The sequence below is a fragment of the Rhinopithecus roxellana genome, chromosome 1 (assembly GCF_007565055.1).
Source record: "Rhinopithecus roxellana isolate Shanxi Qingling chromosome 1, ASM756505v1, whole genome shotgun sequence".
In the NCBI taxonomy this organism is placed as follows: domain Eukaryota; kingdom Metazoa; phylum Chordata; class Mammalia; order Primates; family Cercopithecidae; genus Rhinopithecus; species Rhinopithecus roxellana.
In genome coordinates this window covers 43,467,135-43,473,134 of record NC_044549.1, presented here as the reverse complement: position 1 = coordinate 43,473,134, position 6,000 = coordinate 43,467,135, and the positions used below count along the sequence as shown (strand labels likewise).

Below are 6,000 nucleotides of genomic sequence, written 5' to 3'. Positions count from 1 at the left end.
GGAGACATAACAAAAATCATTAAACTACAGCAAGATCAAAAATTAAAAAATGGAAAAAATGTAATTAGCAAACACTAACCAAAAGAAAGCTGGTACAGCTATATTAAAATTGGACAAAATAGGCTGAGTGCAGTGGCTCACGCCTGTAATTCCAGCACTTTGGGAGGCCAACGATGGCGGATCACTTGAGCCCAGGAGTTCAAGACCAGCCTGGGCAATATAGTGAGTCCTGCTCTCTACAAAAAATACAAAAATTAGCCAGGCATGGTGACACGTGCCTATAGTCCCAGCCACTTGGGAGGCTGAGGCAGGAGGAATACTTGAGCCCAGGAGGTGGAGGCTGCAGTGAGCTGAAATCACACCACTTCAGCCTGGGCAACAAATTGAGGTCCTGTTTCCAAAAAATAAAATAAAATAAAATAAAATCAGGCAAAATAGATGTTAAGTTGAAAAGGATTATTAGGGATAAAAATAGCTACCTGATAATAACAAAAGGTTTAATTCATCAGAAATAGACATAAAACTAAGCCCATATGCATTTAATAGCGTAGACTCAAACTATTTAAAGCAAAACCTGACAGAATTATAGGCAAAGTGGACAAATCCACTATCCTAATGATTTAACAGCTCTCTCAGTAATTTGTAGATGACCCAGTAAAAAAAAAATTAGTGAGAATATAGAATTGAGTTACACAGTTTTTATTTAATTTATATGTATAGAAATCCTCACACAACAATGAGAGAATACATTAAATATACTGAATATTCTTAAATACACTGAGCAGTTATGTATATTGACCATATTCCAAATTTAACAATTTTCTTTCTATTTATTTACTTTTTGCCAAAGACCCTAGATAAGAAATCACTAAATTCAACAGTTTTAAAGACATTCTCAGTTGGTCTATGTTGTCTGGCCATCATCCATTATGCAATTAACATATAATTCAATTTTTAAAATAGCTTAAAATAAATCTGTTTGGAAATTAGATATAATCTTCAAAATAATATCCCATGGGTCCTGAAAACATAACAAAATAGAAACTATTTAGAACTGAATGATAATGAAAATAATATTACCACAGCTTGTGACATAAAGTTAAAATAGTGCTTAAATTCTTTCTAAGCTTAAAGGTTATATTAAGAAAAATAAAGGAATAAATCAATGAGCCAGGCAGACATCTAACTTAAGGTAAGAAAAGAAAATCAGAACAAACTTGAAGAAAGAAAATATAAACAGAAAATAGTGAAATAGAAACAATATCCAATGCAGAGAACAGTAAAATGAATAGCTGTTTTTTGGTAAAGATTAAAGAAACAGACAAACCTTTGGTAAGACTGATCAAGAAAATATAAGAAAAGGTACAAATAAAGGAAGAATAAAGGTACAAATAAAGGAATAATGGAAGAATGTAACCAAGACACACTAGAGATCTAAAAGTAGTAACTAGAAACAGTTTTGTGCTAATAAATTCAAAATTTGGACAAAATATAGACTTTCTTAGAAAAATATAATTTACCGAAATTGATTGAAGAACTAGAAATCCTGAATTTTCTAATATCTATTAAATAAATTGAATTGGCATTTAAAAATTTACCTACTAAGCAAACCGGTAAATACAGCAGGCTAAGATTATTTTGACTTTATTAGTGAATTCTACAACGTATTCAAAGAACAGATTATTCTAATCTTAAATAAAATCTTCCAGAGAACAGAAATAGAGGGAACACTCCCCGACAATTTTTTTAGGGCAAGTATAACCTTAATACCAAAAAATAGAAAACAGTATAAGATAAAAAAATTATAGATGAATTAAATTATGTAAGTAGATGTACAAATTCTAAATAAAATATTAGCAATTATAATTTGGCTCTGTGTAAATAAGTAAATCATAGTCAACTTGGGTTTACCTCAGAAATGCAAGGATAATTTAACTTTCAAAAATCAATTAGTGTAACTCACCATATAAATATGTTAAAAGTTGTGCTCATTTCAATATATAGAGAAAAATCACCTGATAGACAATTCTTTAAAGGATAGCTACCAAAACAAGTATTTCATGATTAAACATTATAATGATTCCCCATGAAATAATGAGACGATAAATGCTTCCTGTTACTACTCATCAGCAATCAATTAGAGTTCCTGTCCAACAAAATAAGAAAGAAAAGAGGGCCGGGTGCGGTGGCTTATGCCTGTAATCCCAGCACTTTGAGAGGCCAAGGCGAATGAGTGGATCACTTGAGGCCAGGAGTTTGAGACCAGCCTGGCCAACATAGCAAAACCCTGTTCCTACTAAAAATACAAAAAAAATTAGCCAGTTGTGGTGGTGCACACCTGTAGTCCCAACTACTCGGGAGGCTGAGTCAGGAGAATCACTTGAATCTGGGAGGTGGAGGCTGCAGTAAGCTGAGATCATGCCACTGCACTCCAGCCTCAGTGACAGAGCAAGACTCCGTCTCAAAAAAAAAAAAAAAAAGAAAAAAAAAATGTGTTCCCTCTAGCTCTTAGGTGACTTGACTTGAAAACTGGAGTTTCAAATTGTCATCTTGATGTCTATTAAGATTTTCACAAAATCACAGAAACATAAAATGAAGAGTATCATATCTTGGCCAAATACAAACTAGACTTAGCTCATTTATTTGCTTTTGATGTAAATGATAATTTTGATGAATTCTATTCAGTCTCTTAACTTCTTACCAAATAAAATGAAAGGATCTCATCTGCTAAACAATGCTAAAAGAGAGCTGTGATTTGCTTACCTGAGATATGGAGGCTTTGATAATGAAAGTTTTTGGTCATTTCAATTTCCTCAAAATGTACAGAAGCACTTAATAAAATTTTTGATTTTACAGAAATGGAAGGAGATAGATTGCTTAAACACGTGCCTATAAGGTGGCTATCACTGAAGCTGGCCACAGAAAAGATGTTAAAAGGTTGGCTTGCCATAAAATATCTTTAAGTGTGGAACAAAACAGCATGGTCTGCTTCAATTTGGAAATACGTTGAAGGTAAGAATGGAGAGAAGGTTTATGATGAAACAGAAATAAACCTGCTGGTTCTCTGAAACTGTCTGATAATCCTCGAAGAGGCCATAGGTAATACCTGTTTCATTAGTTCTATTGTATACATTCTTTAAAAAATTCTTACACTTATTTTTCTCAAGAATATAATATAGCCTACAAAATTCAAATATGCAATAGAGCTAAATTGGTACACCAGAGGAAAGAAATCTTATGAATTTGTTGTATTTTTCTCACACATATTATTTGCTCAGTTAGTCCCTCTATTTATTACTACTAGCTGCTTTTTTTTTTTTTTTTTAAAGAGACAATGTCTTGTTCTGTCACCCACACTGAAGTGCAGTGGTGTGCTCAAACTCCTGGTGTCAAGTGATCCTCCCATCTCAGCCTCCTGAATAGCTGGGACTACAGGTGCGACTTACCATGGCTGACTAATTTTTTTGTGTGTTGAGATGGGGTCTTGTTATGTTGCCCAGGCTGGTCTGGAACTCCTGGGTTCAAGTGATCCTCCTGCCTCAGCCTCCAAAAGTGCTGGGATTACAGGCATGAGCCACTGTTCCCAGCCTGCTATTTTATTTAATTGCATTTATGCAACAGAAAAGAAATACAACAGAATACACAATTCTAAGTAAATATCTATTTTTCATGTTTTTATGGTCAAGTAATTTATATGTTAGATTGGAAAAAATGTAAAAAGCCAGACATTTCTAACTGTTAGCAAGTGAAGAGTATCTTATATACCGTTTATAGAGTACAAATTGGTACAATTACTTTATGAAATAATCCAGCAATATCTAGTATATTAGTTTTCTATTGCATAATAAATTACCATAAATATAGTATCTTAAGACACATTTATTATCTCACAGTTTCTGTGGACCAGGAGTCCAGGCACAGTTTAGCTGTTTCCTTTGCTCGGGATCTCACAAAACTGCTATCAAGGTGTAAGTCAGGCTGTCTTCTCATCTGGAGGCTGACCTCTCTCAGGGTGTTGGCAGAATTCATTTCCTTGTAGTTGTATGACTGAGGGCCCTGGCTTCTTACTGGTTGTCAGCTGGTGGCTGCACTCAAGTTCTAGAAGCCATCTGTAGTTCCCTGCCATGTGGTCTTCTCCATAGGCAGTTCACAACATGACAGCTTGCTTCTTCAAGGCCAGCAGCGAATCTCTAGCTCCAGTCTGGAAAGACAGTCTTATATAATGAAAAGGAATCATGGGAGTGACATCCTATCATCTTTGCCATATTCTGTTGGCTAGAAGTAAGTCAAAGGTCCCACCTACACTCAAGGGGTGGAGATTATATAGGCAACACCAGGGACCAGAGATTATGGGGGCCATCTTAGATTTCTGCCTAATATATATAGTAAGGTTAAAGATGCAATGTCCTAGGATCTAGCAGTTTCCCTATACACAGTAGAGATGTACAAGAATGTTCATAGCAGCACTGTTTGTGATAACAAAAAATACTGTTCTATAATTTCAAATTTCTCAAAATATAAAATGATATTGTCAGAGAGACATTAGCTTATAAAACATCATGTACAGTAAGATAACACTTTTGTAAAAGTGACATACATAGGACTTCAACTTCCAGCAATGGCCTACTGTTGTTTTCAATCAACCTTTCCACTACAGAGAACGACTGAACAAAATATAAAAACGTTAATGTACTGAAGAGCTACCAAGGAAGTGAGAATTTGTGAGTGCAAGATCTGGAAGAAAAAGGAAGCCACCAGAGGTGAGCCTGATACTTGTCATCATTTTTCCAAAGCTAAGGTGATTGCTGACTCTGAAAGCAGTGGTTGAAAAAGTGAGCAGAGTTTATGGTTGTCTCATGGGCCTTAGAAGGCCCACCAAAGAGAAGAGGCCAGAGTAAATACCCCAGACTTTTGGATGGGACATCAAGGACTAGCTAGGATTAAGGGTGAACCGGAAATAAATTAGTTTTCCCGAAATCTGAAGACCAGCTCTGAATAATCAATCTTACCTCCTTATTGGAATAAGGTGATCTGTCTTCAGTGTAGCTGTGGTCAGGCAAACTTGCCCTTAAGTCTCTCCTGGTGAACACACCTTCCCTTTCCCCAGCCACATTGCTCAAACTCAACTCTGATCTTAGTAAACACATCGCGGGAGAATGCTGATGAAGCAGAGTAAGTCCAGGACAAATGAACATTGCATAACCTAGGATTCAGGTAGAGTGGTCCTCTCTCTTCTCTTCCCTGGGACATTTATAAATGTATTAATCTACCTCATCTCTTTCACCTTGCTTCTTGGCATATGTTTTAAATCTATCTACTATTCTGTGACCCCTGCTAGGCTGGCTTCAGTTTTTCTTTTGAAGCCACTACTCCATTTGCTCCCCCAAAGAATTCCATCAAATTTAACATTAACAATCATTTGCTCCAAGTTTTCGTTTGAGAGCACTTGAGAGTAAAACGAGTATTTGTGTTTCATGTAGTTTCTTAATTATTATTATTATTATTATTTTTGAGGCAGGGTCTCACTCCGGTTGTCCAGGCTGGAGTGTAGTGGCGCGATCTCGGTTCACTGCAGCCTCATCGTCAACCCCGGGCTCAGGTGATTCTCCCACCTCAGCCTCCACAGTAGCTGGGACTTCAGGCGCCCGTCACTACGCCTGGTTAATTTTTGTATTTTTAGTAGAGATGGGGTTTCGCCATGTTGCCCAGGCTAGTCTCAAACTCCTGGCCTCAAGTATTCCACCCGCCTAGGCCTCCCAAGGTGCTGGGATTACAGGTGTGAGCCACTGCACCCGGCACTTAATTATTTTTGATACTACTCATACATTATCAAGCAAAGGGGATGGGAGATAACTAAAAAAGGAATGTCCAGAAGCTTCTTGCATTCATGCTGCATGTGAGCCCTTTAGACACGAGGCGCTGACCTACTAATTTTGTAATACTCCCTCAGTCTTCAATCATTCCATCATTCATTCCATCAACGCGTATTAGTTACCTACT

The 6,000-nt window shown here is 36.6% G+C and overlaps 1 protein-coding gene across 1 annotated transcript in view; it reads left to right on the top strand.

Annotated features, from left to right (window-relative positions):
• Positions 1-2,869: 2,869 nt before the first annotated feature.
• Positions 2,870-6,000, top strand: part of KPNA1 (karyopherin subunit alpha 1) — a 98,148-nt gene continuing 95,017 nt past the window's right edge. The window contains exons 1-2 of the mRNA XM_030941990.1: positions 2,870-3,012; positions 4,658-4,760. The gene's annotated coding sequence lies outside the window, so the exon portion shown is untranslated. The remainder of the gene's footprint in view (positions 3,013-4,657; positions 4,761-6,000) is intronic.